The 20,126-nt window shown below is 42.3% G+C and overlaps 1 protein-coding gene across 1 annotated transcript in view; it reads left to right on the plus strand.

The window, feature by feature from the left end:
- Positions 1-20,126, plus strand: part of znf469 (zinc finger protein 469) — a 69,147-nt gene that overhangs the window by 23,173 nt on the left and 25,848 nt on the right. Inside the window, 1 exon segment of the mRNA XM_028407923.1 lies at positions 7,781-8,003. The gene's annotated coding sequence lies outside the window, so the exon portion shown is untranslated.

The following is a 20,126-nucleotide window of genomic DNA, read 5'->3' on the forward strand; positions in this document are numbered from 1 at the left end:
TACAGATTTCTTCTGATGGTTTTGCCTAGCTGTCACATTTTGCATAATACCCATATGTTTCTTACATCCATAGAGACAGGGGTGTCAGTGTAGATCCTTTGAAGTGGGATGGTTTGGATAAGATTTGGACAGCATGATAAAAATATTGAAGCTCAAATGCAGTTTTACTTTGATAGTGGCACAGTTGTTTTATAAGGCTGGAGTACAAAAACGGTTTAATGCTTATTTTAAACTAAAGGATTAGTTATGGCTTGGTGTTGTCAGGACATCCCTGCTGAATATAAGGGCAACAGCAATGATGTGTATCAACAGTGATACATAATGATTTAATTCATATAATCCCTCCTTTTTGCTGAGAGTTATGCGAACAGACACTACATGAATCATGAATAAAACTTAAAAAGCACCACATATTGGCAATCATTATTACAAGGCATGAATTTTCAGTCAGTATCTCCACTGGCTGTACATTCACCTGACTTGCATATAGCCGACCTCTGACCTCAGGAAACACATCCCCGTGGGAGAGGGAAATGTGACTGTGAGAGGCCCACTCGTGGGCGGCAGAGTGGTTTTATACACAGACTGGCATTATCTGCATCTCCTACTCCACTCAAAGGACAGGGCCACTAAATATACCCTGTGAGGCCTTCCCAGGCTCCTCTGGGCTGAGGAGATGCGGCCGCTGCTTGGGCCGAAGGCCAATGACATGGCTGCCGACCTCCACGGAAAGTATTTTTAAGGTCAATTACAGGGTACAGTGCCTTTAGATGGCCGACTGGTGCTGAAGAGGCCTCATATTAAAGGTTTATGTGGAGAAGGACCAGAGAACTCTGCCTCAGCTCACCCCGGCTCCCATTGTTACCACACACCCACTGAGACAGTGCACCCTGAAGACGTCCTGGGGTGTTATGGGAAGTGTGTGTACATACTCAAAGAGAGATAAAGTCTTACAATTTCTCGTAAAAAGTCTTAAATGCACATTCTTCTGAAGTTAATCTAGAGTGGGTGTTGGTAGTCATCACTGTTCCATGTGATAAGGCTAAGATTTATCAAGCAGCTACAGAATACACGTCAGTGAACTTCTCTGTAAAGGCTTCCTCCATATGTATGTATAAAGAAGTGTGTGTTTATTAATAAAATATAACGTTTTCTTAGAACTTAGTACTTAGAAAACAACTCCCAATACTGTGCAAATATTCATTTGTTGAACACTTGATTAAAGAAAGTTTACTCACACTACATCAATTTTTATCAGGCACACTTCAAAATGTTGGACAGAAGCAGCCTCAACAGAACAAACACAGTACATTCATCCATGCAGACACAGACAGATAATAAACACAGAATAACAAACGCACTTTGTTCCTCATTAAAGAGCTTATCTTAATCTTCCACTCCCACACAAACTCACACTCACACAAGCCCCATTCTCTCAGGCCACACACGCAGACCCACAGAGCTGACCAGCACTCAATATAAATGAACATCCAGCAAGATGATTTTGGTCCTTTTCATGATTCATTCCAACACGACTCCGGTCGGCCCTAAATACAGGCCTGTCAAAATGTGTTTTACCCCACAGAGTGGGGAGTGGTGCAAGGTACAGTAGACGCCATTCACTTCTGTGTGTGTGTTTGGAGGGGGCAGAGGGAAAGGCTGGAGTTGGTGGCTTTGGTCTCCCTGAAGAGTAAGGTATTGATGGGACAACAGTGAGGGGAAGGTTTGAAAGACCCATTTGTGCAGATTGGGGTCAGGCATCTCTGTGTTTGCTGTGCTGTGGCTATGCTACAGTTCAATGGATGCTCTATCCACCCTTCTCTATTTCAACCTAAACATTTCATTCCGACAAAATAAAGACACCAGAATTCAAAGAAATACAGTAATAATAGGCATGGGATGTTTTGTGGAATAAAATCTGAACCGTTTGTTACACTTGTCTCGGTTCAGAGTGTGTCTTTTGTTTGGTTCAGGACGTGTGCGTCAAGTAATGCAGGAAGGCTTTTTTCCCCCACTGGCACGTAGACGAGTGTTGCCAACTCTCTCGCTAAATCTGGTGACTTTTTTGTCAAAAGCGACTAGCGATAAATTTAGCAACTTTCTCTGGTGTCTTTTGGAGACTGACGTGAAAGCATGCATCGTTCTGCAGTTACTGTCCTCAACGAGCAGTAGTAGTTCGAACACTTTCAATTATGCAAATCATGCAATAATGTCATTTAGTGGGACAGCCAATAGCTGCTTACTGAGGAGCAACACTGGAGCATCTCTCTGAAGCCACTTACACAAGCAGTGACAGAATGAAAACTTCAGAGGGGCCACAGCAGCAACACAATGCAATAACCGATTCTGAAATATCTTAATGTTGGATAATTAGTATATTGTATATTATATAATATATATTTTATGTTGATCTATGGTATTTCCAGAGTGTTAAAAAAAGTAGAAAAAACCTCAACAGTGCAAACCGAGCCAAACTGAAAACCGTGACAAACCGAACTGTGGATTTTGTGAACCGTTCCACCCCTAAGTAAGAATGATATGTATTTAACTGAAACATTTCATAATTTTGCTGCAGGCATAAGTGACATTTTGAATCAGTTAACTTCACTTAGAATTTACATATTCTGAAGTATCCTAAACCAGGCAAGTGAAATACATAATTTATCATGGTTAGGTTGATTCAACTAATATATTTGTTATTCACATTTACCTTTTTCTGCTAGACAGTGGTGTTAACATATAATGATGTCCAATCTGGATTCACCTTCAATATACGTTGAATAAATCCCAGTACATAATAAAGATAATAAATATAAATGTTCAGTTTGGATTAAAAAAAGCACTGACTATCTGTATTAAAGGGTAGAAAGGTAAATCAATCAAGTGTAAGAGTGTAAAAATAGATAAGACAGAATATAGATAATTTGATGTGCAGAGTCAACTAGAAAAACTCTTTTCTCTTACAATATAACTGTGTTGCTGCTACATTGTCTTCCTTTGCTCCATGAAGGACAAATGACACCAGGGTCTGCCTTTTTCACTCTCTTCCGTCCAACTCTTCCTCTTTCACTTAAGCACCCCAATCCCAGACGTTATCTCCCTGGGAACATCATCACTCCACATCCACATGGCAAGGCGAGTACACATCGCTGAGCTGCTAAATCTACACTGGCTGGGGTGCCCCGTGTTTGCCCTGGGGGAGAACATGTGTCCGTGGCCGCTGGGCTCTCTGGGTCAGAAATGGCACACCAGGGTGTGATGGGCTCTACCCGTTGCTGGTCATGGCAATTGTAGGTGTGAAATTCCCTGAGTTTAGGGTGGTCACTCAAGCAGCCTCAAAGCCTAACAGATGCACAGACAGAGGGAGGGATGGACCTTTTGGCTAGCCACCCTCACCTGAGTCTGAGTTGAAACCCAGAGTCTCATTTTTTCCTCTTTGCCCTTTCTTGTGTCAGTACATAAACACACAATAAACTCATAGAAGAAGATCATATGTTTGTAAAATACTGTCTATTCCTGCTAAGTCTTAATGTAATTGTTTTTATTGGACGTTTCAGGTGTGTAGCAGTCAGTGAGTCATGGAATACAGTCACCACATATAGTCAGTGCCTACGCTCAGTGCCCTTAATTGACAGTTACAGGAGCGTTGGTGTTGGTGGCAATGGGGAGGCCTTTCATTGGGCCTCTGGGTGTGTCACCAACATGACCTGGAATAACCCTGCTACTGTAAATTCTTAGTCCAACAGTGGTAAACTCAGGATCCTTTTACTCCTTGGAAGCAAAACAGTGCTCTCACTGTACTTTACCGAGAAGATGACACACATTATTGTCAAGTCTTGTCCAAGAAACACTTCTGGTTACCATGCATTTATTGTGTGCATCAGAGGTTCCCAATGCCATTGGCAGACGGCCAGGGCACAAGACTTGACTCCAGTGTCATCTTGCACCGGTGCATCTTTTTTGTTCATTGGGAGCCTGAAAGGAGATGCTTACAGTCTCACAGTAACATGTGTAATGGCCGTGCTGGTCTGCAGCGCCAAAAAGTTTAACAATTAAGGCTTAAGAAACACGAGAGCCCTGTGTTTTTGAGCTATTGTTAGAGAAGGACACATTACCCAGGCAACCTCAAAAATTGAGCGTGGCTACCATTGTGAAAGTTAACTGCTTTAAATAGAGCAGACAAGAAGTGTGGCTAATAAATGTTGAGCTGTGGACCAACATACAGTAGCTACCACACATTTTGAAGTGTGACAGTGTAAATTTAAGAAAGCTTAATATAAGCACATTCCATCAGAGCTATATTTAGTTTTAAGGAAATATATTTAGTAACTGTACCGTAGGTCAGTAAATGTGTGCATACACATTTTTTCTAAAAAAGGTCACAGTTTCATTAGTTTTTTGACCCAAGTGTGTCTCCCTGAGGGAGCCTCCAATGCTCCAAGGTCATTAAAACATTTTATAAGCTTAACTGTGGTGTTTTATATGATTTTTTTAATACAACGTAGAAAGAGAGGACCATTTAGACACCTTAGACGGTTGGCAGTGTGAAAAGTAAAGCATTACATTAATGCCCTATGTACGAACTGAGCATACTTGTGTAGACGAGTTAAATGGAGGCCATTGGCGTTGTGATGTGCACCGGCATCGGGTTTTAACAATCTCCATATTCATCCTGGAAACACCGATGGGTCAATCTTTTGAAATATCTCACAAAGGTTTTCTGTGTTAACACCAGAAAGTCCTCACTCTTTCCATCTGTGTTCACTCTGCTTTTAATTTAGACCATTAAGACTAAAAAATGAATTCACAACATGGCAGGTTTGTATCCTGAAATGTATTAGAATTGCCCAAAGGCAAATTTATGATGCACTACAAAACAAACTTTGAAACTTGTTGTATGTTCCTGTTCCATTTATCAAGGGTTGCTTATATTCTTGCATGTGTGATATCAGTTCCAATCGTTTTTTTGTTTTGTTTTGTTGTTTGTGGTTTTTTTTTTGCAGTTAAGTAGTTAAAGTATTTTGTTTTGTACTATAATCTCCCTTCCAGGTTAGGTGTTTTGCGAGATTTGCTTGCCTGACAGTCTGAAGTTTTGAAATCTGACCACAGAGTCCTTATTTTTAACCTGAAGTTCCTGTCAGAGTATAGTGTTGTTCTTCCTCTAGCCTGCTTTGTGTTAGGTGGTTTTTAAGATAATAGTTTTTAGATATTCACCCTTTAACCTGATGTTTGGGCTTGTTTTTATTTAATTTTTTTTTTCTGATAGGTACATTTTTTTCATGATGCTGCTCATGTCTGTTTGCATCCTCAAAGTGACGCACAGATGTAGTAACTATCATATCCACTACTTTTAGTCTACCTAATGAGTTGTCTTGCTGTATCTGTGCCACACCAGATAACATTAAAATAAATAAATGTGCCAACAATTACACTTACAGTAACTTTGATTATCACATCAGCACACACACAATTTGTTCCTAAAACAGAAACCTGGAGGAGGATGAGAGAGATATGTTGTAAGAGGGCTAGTGCCAAATTGCCTCATTATTGGCTGTCAGTGGACTGTACTTACATTACAGTCCACTTCAGCCCCTAGTGGCTATATGTGATATCCATAAGTCCATAAGCTCCCACATTTAGATCTTAAAACACATTCAGGCTTTTTATTGCAGCGCTTGACAGACAGCATGTCATTATGCTTCTAATTTTCCTTATTATATGACATTTTGTGCTATTTTTACGCTTTTACTATCGTTATAGAAATGACAATAGTTGATTATATAGTAGACAGTAAACAAACAGCAGCTTTCAGATGTTGGATTAGTCTCAAAAGCCCCTGATTAAAAACATAAAACACCACAGAAGAGCTGTTTGTGCCTCTGGGTTTGGAGGATTAGTGTTTCTTGGCAATAAAGAACGCCGAAATGAGTTTGCCTCTCCTCTCTCTGTGATCCCACCACCAGCCCACTTCAACTGTCTCCAACCCCAACCCCAGGCCTGCGCTTTCACAGCCTACAATGAAGGCAGCCCATAACCTTAAGTACTGTTTTGTGGACCTGTGTAAATTTGACACCATTATGCCACAGAGAGGGTCTGTGTAAGTGTTAATGTTAGTGTTGGAGATTGCCAGAGATCTGTATAAATCCCTGCTTACCTCATCACTTTTTATTATGTCACACAGACATTTTGGTTCTTCTGTAACTTCTAGAGTTTCCTGCACTTTTCAAAAGATTTTGCGTTACGTTATATGTCTTTTTCCCAGCTCTTCTTTTACTTAATCCTGCTGAGCAATCAAGAAACCACTGTTGCATCTTAGACATGTGTAATTTTATTTAAAGGCAGTGCTGTCTGTTTCTGTGAAAGTACATCAAACCCAATGCCATAAATGGGCAGTCCTGGTAGATATAGTGCACTGCGGTAGTGTCTCTTTATAATTTTCAGCAGGATCAAACTTTAACTGTCATGCTGTGAACTGGAGCTTGACCTGCAGCATTTACCAGCAAAAGAGCACTTTTTGGTAAATCACTACTTTGAACTGTCAAGGACCTACAGTATAGATGGACCTGCAGTGAACCCACAACTACAAATTCTTTTTTGCCATCATGTTTAATTTTCTCACAAGTTCTTCTTCTTTTCTTTTGCTTACTTTACACTGCTCTTTTCTCTGCTGAAACTGGCAGACTTGGTAGAGCTAGGTTTGTGTGTGGTGGCACTGGGGGCAGGGTGCAGAGCTTGCCTGGGCTGACTGTACCCAGCCCCTCATAATTACAGACAGTAAACAGCTAGTGCTTTCAGGCCTGTTTTCCCCCTGTCTGATGGGGAGAGAGTTCACTTTGGCATAAGAAGAAAAGCTAAAGATGAAAGGGAGGGGGAGAAGACACACTGATGATGGACAAAAACTGTCATCCTCATGCTGGGTGTTGACGATGGAAGCAACTTGAAAAAGTTGGTGAGACTTAGTGTCAGGTTCATAGACACAGAAACACATAGAGACAGGCACTCACCCCTACTCTCAGAACCCAACACACATGTGGCCGCACACTCATGCTGCTTCAGGAGCCACAGTCTTTTGATGTTTGCTGCAAGTTTTAATTAGAACCTCCAACAGCCCTTGCTTAAAGACGTCTCTTATCTTTTTACTTTTCTCCCTGAAACAGTCAAATTTGATCACCCATTTACTGTCTCTCTCTGAGCGTGTTTTTCTTTCCGTCTGCCTGTCTGTCTGTCTGTGTCCTTCCCTCTGTCTCTTTCTCTGTGAAGCGCTACTGCCTCACACCCTTTACTCTGTCCAAATTAAATTCTCTTCCTTCTGTTTTCCTTTTTCATTTACTCATTTAACACTCTAACCCATAACCTTACACACTCACACACACTTTACCCTGCCCTGCAGCATTTTCAGGTGCTTCACAAGCAGAATTGTTAAGCAGAGGAAGTATACTTAATGTTAAAACAAACAAATAGTTTGTAGATTCAAACCATATGCTATATGCCATCTCTCTCTGTTTCTCCATCTCCTTCCTCATCTCTCTCTGTCGCTCTCTGTCTGTGCACTGCACGGCACTGGCAGGAGGTGGGATGGGAGGTTTTCTTTGGCAGTCTGCTCCCCCCTCTCTTGGCTGGGACAGCCCTAGCTTGCTACTGGCTGGGATTGTGGAAGGGAAGCGGAGAGGTAGTGAAGGAGGGAGGAAGGGAGGGAGGATGAGGGCTTGGGAGGAGGCAGACTGGAGGGGTGGAGGCGTGGTTTGCAGCTGGTAATGAAGTCTTCTCTTTTCATCCTCAGAAGGCAGAGTGTGAGCGGACGGGCCGGGGTCTGTGCAGCTCCACAGCTTTCTCTGCCTGTAAAGTGTGCTGAGCGCTGCTCCACTCAGCACCGCCTCAGCTCCTGTCTGCCACTGAGCTGAGGGATACAAAGAGCCTGAGACTGAGACTGAGAGAGAGAGAGACAGAGAGCGCAACAATCATGAGGCTTTTTTTTGTATTGACTCCACAGCGTTACCTTTGAGGTAAGACTTAAAACTATCTCTCTCTTCTTCATGTGCTGCTAATACCTGTCTGTCTGTCTCCTGTCTCTCTCTCTTTCTCTCTCTGGGCTCTCCTTTACTGTCTGTCTGTGTTGATTGTTGTGGTGGGGGGTGGGAGTGGAGGGGGGTAATGTGGGCTGTCCAGGGTAGGTCACTCCCACTTTTAACACGCATGTGCATGTGTGTGTACATACAGTATGTGCAAAGTGTTTTTGTTTATATGACACACATGAGCATACTGTGTGTGTGTGTGTGTGTGTGTGTGTGTGTGTGTGTGTGTTTGACTGACTCAACATTGAAAGGTTAATGATGGACTAGTAAGCCAGTATTTGATGAGAACTTAAGTAACAGTCAAGTGGAAGTGAATATTGGAAGTTAATAATTATATGCTGTTTTGCCAGATAACTTTAATTTAATAGTTGGTGTAGTGTAATTTAAAATGAGCTGTCAAACAGAGCAGTGCTCCTGCACCTGAGTCTGTGCGTGCATGAGAGGGCACGTGTGCTGATTTGTTTATTTGCACTGTTAAAGACAGATGGATGCAGCAGGCTACTGTGGCTTATCTCTGTAAATAAAAGGACAGAAGGCAGTCTGTCCTCATCTGCAGCCCAGTGACACCAGGCTTTGAAGTGATTTCAGTGGATCTGTCCTCCTCCCCGCTGGGCAATTCAGATCCGGCCTGCAACCCGCTCACTTTCATCCACATTCCCTTGGAAATCCATCCATCTGTATTCTTTCACTCACCTCCTTCCTGATCCCACTCACTTCAGTTCTTGCACCCTGATACATCTCAGTGAGGCTTTCACCTCCTATCAACACCTCCTCTATTCTCATTGACAGTCTTCCTACGGTTTGATTCTCCATCCCTGCTAGGCTGACATGCTTTTAGGGAATGGGTCTTTCCGATACCTCTCCCAGAAAAAAAGAAAAAAAACATAAGCGACTTTCCATTAGTTCTGCTGGGCCATGAGAATTATGGTTTCCCAAATGAATAGTGTACAGGAGCCCGGCTTAATTGAAAAAACACAAGCATGGTCTGCCATGAAGGAGACGGTCCTTGTGTCACTGTTGAACTGTGAGAATGTACTTTCCAGAGCTGGTGAGGGGGAGAGAAAGAGAGAGCAAAATACAAAAAGAGCCTGAGAAGAAGACTGCAGCAAATAAAACTATCAAGTGGAAGTGTGGAAAATCAGATGGACTGATTAAAAGCATCACTGGTGCCATACCAAGATCTGCTGAAAGAGAGGGATCATCAGGGGACACAGAGGTTGACATAAAATTCATTTGAGTGAACCCAGGGGAAAAAGAAGGCAGAGTCTAAGCAATGTGTGTGTGGACTTCCAGTTTGGCTTCATCTGGTCTCACAGTTAGGACACTTTGTATAAAATTGGATTTTAATGGGATAGAATGGCAGAAGGAGGCCATCAGGAGACTGTTTGCTGGTCATTAAGCCCAAAAGGCCAACAATAGAGCTCACAGTAAAACCTGCTTGATTGCAGTCTTGCTAACAACAGCATCTTTGCCATGATTTTCCCAACAGGGAGTCCTCATAACATTTAACCCTGCTGCTCAGCTGTGTGCCTGCATTGTATTCAGAACACCACTTCAGGGAAATGGTTTTCTTTGTCACTATATTTCCCTTATAAACAATGCTCAACATATCCCATCAGTTTCATTATCTTTCATTGTGTCTGCTGCCTCCTGTCTTCCACCTCTTCTTCCTGTGTTTCTCATCACCCCCTGCAGTCTCTCTCGACCCTCTCTGCTGTGTTTGTGTGGCAACCACATATGGTGATGATTGAGACCCTGTCATTGGTTCAGATGGCACATTTGTCACACACATGTTTGCCAGCAGCTGCTGTTGCTAGGGCCTGAAGAGCTGCAGGGGAATGCATTTCTTGTTGGCATCCTCATTGGATGGTTCATTTGTTTGTCATGACACCCTGACCCCTGACCCCGCCACCACCTCCGGTCTCTCACACTGCCCATCAATGTAACTCTAGACCTCCCCTACCACTCCTTCATGATGCACTTTTAAGCTAAACATCAACAACAGTAGGTCTCATAGTTTTCCTGATACAGTACAGACAGACCTCACTACTGAATGCGGGAGATGTGAATTAATTTGTTTAACTATGAATGTACATTTTATTCTTACTATGGTATATTAATCATGATTTCCTATTAAATCGGCCTAGTCAGTCTAAGTCAGTTAAGGAGCATGGTAATGGCTTTAAGGTTGGTTTGTTATCAGCTCAGCAAGCACTGTCCAGACCAGTCACTAAGGTTACATAACACTGTGGAGGTTATTCATCCCTTAATTCCCATGGTGAGTGATAGGGTTGTGCCTTCTGACCTCTGCCTCAGTGCTGTCAGTGCTGAGCTGACTTTCATTAGACATTGATAGTGAAAGCTGAGCAGTGACTTCAGAAGAAGAACTCAGAAGAAGAAGGTGCTCACATCAGTGGTTTAATCTGCCCTTCATCTCCAGGATTATGGTGTTAAATAGTTCATTTGAGTCGAGACAACAAGAAAATGACTGACTGTAGTCCTTGGTTCAGACATCTATTTCCATCCGATTTGACACTTCAGCAACAGTCCACATATGATTCATATAGACATAGACAGATCCTGGAGTTGATCTTACAGCCATAATCTGTGCATTATACTCTGACTATAGATGTAGTCTCCAAACCTTTGCTCTTTGCAATGAGTTGAAGATTTAGTGCCAGTAACTCTCCCTTAAATTTTACTGACAATACCCAGAATCCATTGCAACCAAAGTTGGCTTTGCCATACTGTGGACACTGTGGATGTGGCCTCTGGGATCAACCCCTTTAAAACTAATGAAAAGTTTGAAACTGTTGCCAGTTTATAGTAAGCAAAAACACAGCATCAGCAAGGGTAAAACAAAAAGAGAGAAATTATGTTCCTACTTGGATACCTGAAGGGAACAAGTTTTGAATGCTTAAATAATTATTGGATTTAGGTTTTATGTAACAGGGTCCACAGCTTGGCTCCCAGGCATTAAATCTCTGAGAACTTTAGTAGAGTTAGATGGGATTTTTCTTTTTTTAATAGACACATTAGAAGGCCAAACCTTACTGTCAAAGCCCATATAATTTTCAGCTAAATTTAAATACGTGATTGAAGACATGTCCTTATGCTTAAAAATCAGTATTTGTACATGCCTCTCAGCTGATCGTGACCAAAACCGTAGGCCTGTGTTAACTGTGATTTTTCTGACATTGAATATTCTTATTACAGTTAATGATGCTACCAAATGATTTAGGTAAAAGTAGTGTAGCTGTTTAGTGCTATCCGTCCATGCGTAAATCAGAATTTGGACAGCTTTTGGACAGTCCTCAAGACTGACTCCATGTATGAGTGGGCTAAACTGATTGAAGAGGTCCATCAGAGCTACTCCCGTCTTCATTTTCTATACTATGTGGTGCCTTCTCCAGTGAGTGGCGCTCTGACCGAATAACCACACCTAGAATAAGGCCTGGAAGATTTGAAGGAAGTGGCATCTATAGCTGAGCAAACTGAGTGCAGATATAAAACATATGACTTGTGGGAGAAGTGCGTCTCTCAGGTTCCATCATTTCATCTCTTCCTGCCCCCCCTCCCACCTCCTTCTACTCCTTCTGTTCCTCCCTATCTGTGTCCTCTTCTGCAAACAGGACACATTCAGCATATTTTCCATCCTACCATATGTCTCTGTTTGTGAGGTCACATCTTCAATCTAGAGTTTTCCCTGAACTCCCACACATATCCACTCACAGGCTGATATGTATATATGCATACACATATACATGGTATAATCTTGACTGTCCAAATATCTGTGTCAGACTACAGGCAGTATACTATGTGTCCACTGACAAATAACCATTGAATCAGTCGTCATGTGTTTATTAGAAACTTTATCTAACAGGCAGAAAATTGGCCTAGATTTTTGCCTTGCACCTCTGCTCCTTCTGCTGCATAGAAGCAGACCCAGCAGCTCTGATTGCTTTTGACACTGACAACAAGAGCAGGCTTCCTGAGAAGACTTTCCAAGCAGCTCCTCCTGAATGTGGACAGAAAAGTCAGAGGAAATCACATTAAACAAGAAATATATTTTTTTTCCTCTGACATTTGCTTACTGAAAGTTGTGTTTATACCATACAGTTTGTGTCATGATTGGCAAGATGCTGTAAGGGTTGTAAGTAAGTGTTAGTGAACCCCACTGGACTTCTGTGTGTGCTGAGATCATATTTTTAAAATAGATATTACAGTAGCACATCATCATTCATACAGGGTGATGCTTACATCTGTAGTAGTGACATCAGATCTTCAGGGGGAGAGGTGGTGGCAACAAGGGGAATCACCAGTAAATTATAGCTAAGGCACATCCGCAGACGACTTGGCCCGGGTCCTAGAACTAAACAGCTTTAAGACCGCTTTCCCTTTTTCAACCCCTTTTCCGCTGCATTCCTGCTCTTCCCCTCGCATTCCTGCGTTTCGCTCCAGATGTGGCATTGTTTGGACACATTTGTTTTGGGCTTGGGCCGGTAGACCTGTGCAGGGTCTGATGTCATGCTCTATTTAAAGGGAAAGCCATGAGAACTGGGTGGAAAGGAGCACGCTGTGGTTTAACTTCAAAGCTTCTGTCTAGGACTACTGATGACTGTCGTCCATAGCACAGTAATCTGTGTCATGGACAGATGACCACATTCATTTTAAGTGTTGACAGACGTGTCATTTTGAAAAGGTTCAGAGAGGAGGCGAACCAAAGCCAGGAACTTGGAATTTTTTTAGTTTTATCTCATACTGTCTACAGGCTTTCACTATGGACTATGTATTTTTGGGACATCATCAGCCACTTCTGCAAAGAAACAGAGTGAGTTTTATTCGAAGCTCATTTTAGGGCTGTTTAAGGGCAAACTAAATGAAAAGGTAACACCACAGTTGAAATGAAAAGATGCTGCCTTCACAACTGAACCAACGACATGGAGTCACATGCTGCTCAAACTTTCGTGCCTCTCTAATTAGCTCTGTCAGTCAATGAACCTGACACCTCGTGCCATAAAAGAATGGGATAATGAATGAATGAACGAGTCTCTCAGTGCTTATGTACCTGGGTATACAGCACAATTCTGTTATGAGGTATTTATTGTGCTCCTGCTATATGGCAGTTAGGAAGAGAAACATTTCTCCAGAGGGGACAGAGAGGGATCTTTTCCTCGATGACTGAGCTTATTGTGCCTTCATATTTAAACTATCAACCTAGTGGAGAGCCAGCAGCAGCTGACTATCAGGCTCTACTGTCAGATTCCCCATGGGAGCTCAGCCTTCAACACTGTTTGTCCTTCAAACACACATATATTTGCCAGGTCCTCTCTGTGTCCACAGTTCAAACAGCTATAACTCCTAACCCTGCTAAATATTTCCGGTTCAAGCGGGCATGTTTGCTGGATCTTCATCCCTCACTGTTGCCTCGCCCTTGCTTCACAGTGTTTGCTTAAGGAGTTCACAGCAGCTTCAGGGCTTGAAAGATGGAATGAATGACACAAGGTGCTATAGAGAAGATGGGTGTATTTCCATTCAGTCATGCACACATAGACTCACACAGACACAGTGAAAAAGAGAAAGCAGCATTTAGATAATCTAGTCATCAGCTGTTCTCCTCCTAAGTATATAACCTGTCAATGACCCTTTTCAAAATCATCACTCTTCAAAACCCCCTGTTTGAAATGGAATTCTCAGGTTAGAAGGTATTCAGCAATAAGTGGTGCCTTCTTATTTCAAAGTTATTTAAAGAGTTCCTCTCCTAAGACGTTGGCAGCACAGATTGAGTTTTCCCACTTTTGCAGCATGCATATAATCCTGTTCTTTTATTTTGAGGGTAGTTATATAAATGCAGATGTTTTTGACAGAAATGTGTGTCTCTGTGGGTCTTTCTCCCCTTTTACTTAAAGTTCATTGCACAGCAGTGCCACTGTGGTCAACATCAAAGACTTGGACACAGACATGTTTACACACTCATGCACAGGCACGCAAACAGACGTTTGGATAATTTATATTTACTGCTATACATGAGCATAAACAATAAAGATAAAATCAGTAAAACTCTTGAGCACATGTGTCCTTTCTCAGATATGGCGACACACAAAAAGTTCCTCTGGCTGCAGGCCTGCACTGTAGCTCTCAATGTTTCCTTCATTCTTGGAAATCACATAGTATATATAGTAAAAGGATATCAGTCAGGGCCCAGGGGTCATGAGGTCAAGCACATCTAGGTGATCAGTGCTTCCGCTCCAGATTCTGTTTATGACTATGTGTATACACACTGTGCAATCTCTCAGACTATTGTATACACCCCACACCCAGCCTCAAGCTCACACAGCTGGCACTGCCAAACATTCACAGAGTCAGTCTTAGGGAGGGGGGAGAGGGTGTGTGAGCCTGTGTGTTTGTCCATACTACAAAACCTAAGAATGACAACTGGGTTTAAGGTTAGGTTTAGGTTAAGGGTATAGCTAAGTCTTGTCTAAATGAAGTGTAGCCTTTGTTAACTTAATACAAGTGTGCATATGTGAATTTGTTCAGCTTAAATAATTGCCCACTGCCACCCACACACTATCTGTTAGTATATATATACAGACTCAAAGGCATACACAGATTGACAGGAAGGCTAACACTGCACACTGCAACACTGAATATAACACAGTGTCCTCCATCTTGATGTGACTTGATGTGAATGACTCTGAATCTCTCTTTGAAAAAGCCTCACTCTCTACCCTCATGTCACATTTGTCCCATTGCCTCACACATGATAGTAGATCCTAGTTGTGCTGCAGATGTGCAGATAACAGATGGATCACTTCATCAGATGTTTTGCTGCAGGTCATAATATATACAGTCACACAGTGGAGAAAAGATGCAGTTCCCTCTCCTTTTAAGGGTAATACGTTCACTTTTTATAGGGCTGAAACAGGTGGCTGGGCTGAAGAAAGGGGAGGTGCAGATGGATGAAGTGACAGGGTGGAGTAATGACATGAGTATGAGTTAGAGTTAAACATTGTCATTTGATGGGAGTGTCACTCTGGTTGAAATGTACCTTAATTTTCCTGCTCCTTTTTTAAAATTATTTTATGTTTTTTTTATTCAGATTTTGATGCTTTTGTATTTAGGAAGGTTGTGCATCTGAAGACATCACCTTACTAAATCAAGTTATTTACCACTCTAAGCCTGTGGACAGTCACAATCTGTAAAAATATGTGAAAAATATTTTGCTGATCTCAAAAACAGGAAATCTATCTGTCCAGGAAAAAAACTCTAATTTAAGCATAAAAACAGCCCTGGCGGCAAAGTTTTGTTTCCTGTCACGGCACTAACATTTTTTTCCTATTTGATATCAGAGAACCTAAGATGTTAGAGAATCATCAACACAGCTGATTGAGTGAGACTGTATGTATGTATGTATTTATATGTATTTGTGTGTGTTTATCTGTGTTTGTGTATGTATGTGCGTGTATGCCTCCATGTGTTTTGGGTTAAAAGGCCCTTTATGGTTTCTCTTGACTTATCTGTTGGTTATATCTCTGCAGTTTAAAGTGGGTGCCCACCCCTCAAGATTCAGCTACAGCACAGTAGTGTATATCTCATTTCCGTGTTTGCATGTAGCCCTAAACTGCCAAGGAGAAGAAAGCGATTTGTTATGTGAACCATGTGTGACTGCTGACGCAGATGGGAAAGGTTAAAGCAGCAGGAAACTTAAAGAGTGTGGCTTCATCTGCCAATCTGTTTCACTCTCCATCTAATGTCAGACATGAGACTGACAGTCTGTGTGATGCTATCACCTCCTAGACAGCCACTGAGGCAGAAAATGACCATGGATACTAGAGATAAGTGTCCGTTTTGTGCTGTAGGTTCTCCTTGAGGCCAGGATAGCTTGTATGATTGCAAAAAACTGCCTGTGTACATTACTTCATAGTGCATAGTCTCACTTTGCTCAGTTGGTTGTAGGAGATGTTACTTTGATTTTTGAGGCATCTCATATTTATCCATTGGGGAGTGGGTTTGTGCAGCTGGGATAAACTAACAGAGTTTCTCCCTGTGAGCCACAGTGGTATTACAATAAATACTGAAGCTACAGATAGTGTACTGTGGAGGCGGATGTATTAACAGATTATGGGAGTGAGCCACACACAAAGTGAGCTAACAATGGCTTCATCCGTGCAAGCAGCTGTGGGTTGGTGCTGCTTTGAGCTGTGTGATGTTCATGTAGTCATAAGACGTCTGTCCTGCTATCATCATTAACTAATATTAAGCACTGGTGTATGATTGTCATTGTTCTGTGTGCTCCAGGCAGTCCCACTGAAGGAATGCTCCAATCTTTTATTCCTAGAGAAACAGAGGATTTCTCTGCAGCTAACGAGATAAATGCCCTGCATCCCTGCAACAGAAAAGCTTCTCCTGCAGTCCTGAAAAAGGAAACCTCAGGCTTTCAGGTCCCTTTTAACAATAGAAAGCTTAATGAGCAGACTGTCATCTAGACCACAAACGGTTCTTTCTCTCAGCTACTTTATTTGAGAAGCTTAAACATGTCGAAGGAGCTTAGTTGTCTTGTAGACACAGGCGTACCTGGGAGAGGATAGGGAATCCCCTGCACTGTCTCACTATCTGCACTGATGTTATCTCCCTCACTGTCCCTGCTTCTGACAAATCCCTTTCTGTCTTCTTTTCACTCTTGCCACTCTTTCATAAACACAGACGTGAGCCTCTGATGCTCCAGGGTAAGCTATGGATGCTGCAGGGACTCCTTGTGGCTGTGAGCACTTCCCATGAGTAAAGTGACAGACTCAGAGGAGAGCAGCAAGGAAAACAGAGAGTGAGAAGAGAAGAGTTATTACTATCGGGTTTCCCTCTAACTACAGCAAAGACTGGGTGTGAGCCAGTGCTGCCATTGGGCTCTTGATATTCCAGAGGCTTTTGAAATAACATGACTTTGGCTCTTCTATTCCACAGGAGAGAGTCACAATTATTGCTGACGATTTGTTTTTTTGTGACTTTCCAAGTAAGTGAGATGGAGAAAGGGATAAGAAAGAGCGGGGGTGGCAGTGTTACAAAAATAAAATATATGAATAAGGCAGCTGGATACATCTCTTTCTGTTGGAAAGTTGCTTCTCTCAGTTGCACCATATGTTTTGGATAAAGAAATCTATCCCACATAGATTTTTTTACATGTGATTGAAAATTAGCTGAAATGTGTTCCTTGTTTTCTAATGTCAGCTCCCAATGCATCCATAAACTATGCTTGAGAAGTGGTTTGATGTGCTGTAACTCACCAGACTGCTCTGTGATTAGACCTCATTTTCTTCTTTGGTTTGTCTTTATCGCTTTTCCTTCCCATCTTTTACAATGCTTGTGTCACACTCCTTGCTCTTTAATGCAGGCTGTATTGTGACAATATCTTGAAGGTTTGTGGGCAGAAATTCTTTGATCAAGAACATATAGGCACAGAGAGAGCTTCAAACACAGCTGTCAGTCAGAAGCTTTACATTTCAGAGTTAAATCTATAATTCATCCAGATGGTTGGTTTTTGGTTCCCAGAGCTCATCAGTCAGGCTGTGATACAGGCCATTATAAACCCTTCAACAGAACTGCTCTTTGTCACTTATTATTCAATATCAAGCACAGAGCTTCAAGTCACGATGGATCTTGAGTGAGTTTTAATGAAAGATTTCCTGCTTGGTCCCTGCCAGGCCAACTACCACGCAATATCACTCGCTCCTTAAGAAGTCCCTCCTTCAAATTAAGGGTGAGGGAAAAGCTGCAATTCTAAAAACAGACTATGTTCAAAGGAATGGGCCCATTTTCAAGAAAAGTAACAGGAGCTGCATCCGACTTTAGACCCCGGCATGGGTCAGTGAGAGGAAGACTAGTAAAAACCAGAGGGCCATGCCTTCCCCTTTTACTTCACCATTTCAGGCCAGTGAAGAGGTGATCCAGTTTATGGGGGATGTGTGTGTGTGTGTGTGTATTAGCAGAGACAGAAGGAAAAAGTCAGACACTGGACAGGAAAACGCTGAAGTAAGCTCACCCGTCACCTCCTAGATTCCTGGATAAAGCAGTGGCCTAATTATACCTAATGCAGTTGTATGATTTATTCTTCTAGCACCTTTTTAACAGTGTTGGCATGTGTGTCTGTGCATGTGTGTAAAAACCACCAAAGTCTAATGTAGTAACATTGCTTAGTTAAAGGTCATATGAGGAGAAGGATGTTATGATGTATAAGGCTTGTTTTCCTGTAGCAGATGTGTGTTTTCTGACAGCTTGTTTTTTTCTCCCGGTGCTTGATTTGTGTCAGGAGCGGAGACTCACCCATTTCATGCTGCACATACGGAACAGAGCAGAACAGCCCCCACAGGCAGAGGAAAAAGTTCAGTCTGTCGAATGATGTCAGTGTTTGGAGAGGATGAGTGTGATGGTGGTGGTGATGGTGGGGTTAGAGGAGTCTGAGAAAAGAGGAGGTTGTGTGGGGGAGGAAACATGAGATCCCCCACAGAGATGCTAAACTCCATTACAGAATAGAAGAGAGGGAAGAGGACTCTTTACAAGGATGAAGAAAAGCGTTCCACTTTTAATCTGTGTGCAATCTAAAAATAACCTCCCCTCTCCGTCTACTGCCCACTGGGGCAAGCTTGTTAAAGAGTCTGTCTCTAAAGAGAGAGAGAGAGAGTATCAATGTGCTGCAGACGACCAAACAAGAAGAGGAGAGAGAGGGGACAAAAGAGGGAGGGTTTGAGATGGAAAATGGAGCACAAGTGGGAGGGCAGAGGCAGAGTAAGAGCAACATATGCAAAGAAGGAAGAGTGCTGGACAAGATGTGCGACAGATGAATCTCCAAGAGAGTTAGAATGAGTTCATGAAGCTTTAGAGACCGCTGAGTGGATCAGACTGCTGTGTCTGTTTCTTCCTTTCGCCACACCAGTCAGCAGGCCAGGCTCAGTGCATTGCCATTACACACCTTCAGTATTTGGCCCCAAGGCTTTTGTGAGTGTTGGTGCAGCAATAAAAGCACCTAGTGCTTGGAAATGTGGAATAACAGACGAACTTTTACAGGGCCTGGTGGCACAGTCCTGCTCTCAGAGGCTCACCACACATGCAGTGAATTGCACACATACCAAATAGTCACCCATTCTTCAAATGCTTCCCTGCTTTCCAGTCTGACTCACAACTCGCTACTGTACCAGTGCAACCAGACAGCCAGCCTGATGTGTCATCCTCATCCATTACTGTTGCCTTGTTCATTTTCCCCTGACTTCCAGGAAAGTGAATGGAACAGGACAGTGTTTGTTTTTAGAGGGGGTTTATGATTTGTACCAGGAGCATTTAACAAAGAAGGAAGCAGGTTCTAAAAATACTAGACAGTGTCTCCCATCGGAAACTAAAGCAGTCCTTGAACTTACTGACTTACATCCATCTGCTTGAGTCTAGTAGACTTCACATGCCTGCATACATAAATAATTTTACTTAAGTTGCATATCAGATCTTCTTCTCCCAGCTTGCTTTAATGCAACATTTCAGCTTATACAGGCACTAGAGAAGACATCCCATTATCATCACTCCAGCTGCAGGTCCTTGTCATTTTATACACAGACAGTCACACTGTGTCGCCAGTAATTAAATACTGTTCAGGTGACATAAAGAGCCGACTCCTGGCTGCCAAGTACACGATCACTGCAGTGAAATTACTCAGAAAAACAACATACTGATCCTTCAAGTTCAGAGCAGCATCACACAAATATACCAGTACCTTATCAACAGTGCCTTTTTACCACTGTGATGTCATTTTCCCATTTAAAGCAGAGTATATAACCCCCTACCACTATTAGTTCTTTCTTTTTTTAACAATGGAACATCAGCTGGGCGTCTGTGGAGAGATTGCATCACTGAGGTTGTTAAAGTCTGTTGGAGTAGCAGAGTGAAATGAAACAGCACAGAACAAGCTGAGCCCCTGACCAGACCAACCAAACACCATTCATAAATTCCCCCTATTGCAGCCAAGAGTATCAGACCTGGACTATTTAATTGTAGATGCTCTCACTGCTGGTTAGA

This window comes from Parambassis ranga, chromosome 6 (genome assembly GCF_900634625.1).
Source record: "Parambassis ranga chromosome 6, fParRan2.1, whole genome shotgun sequence".
NCBI lineage: Eukaryota > Metazoa > Chordata > Actinopteri > Ambassidae > Parambassis > Parambassis ranga.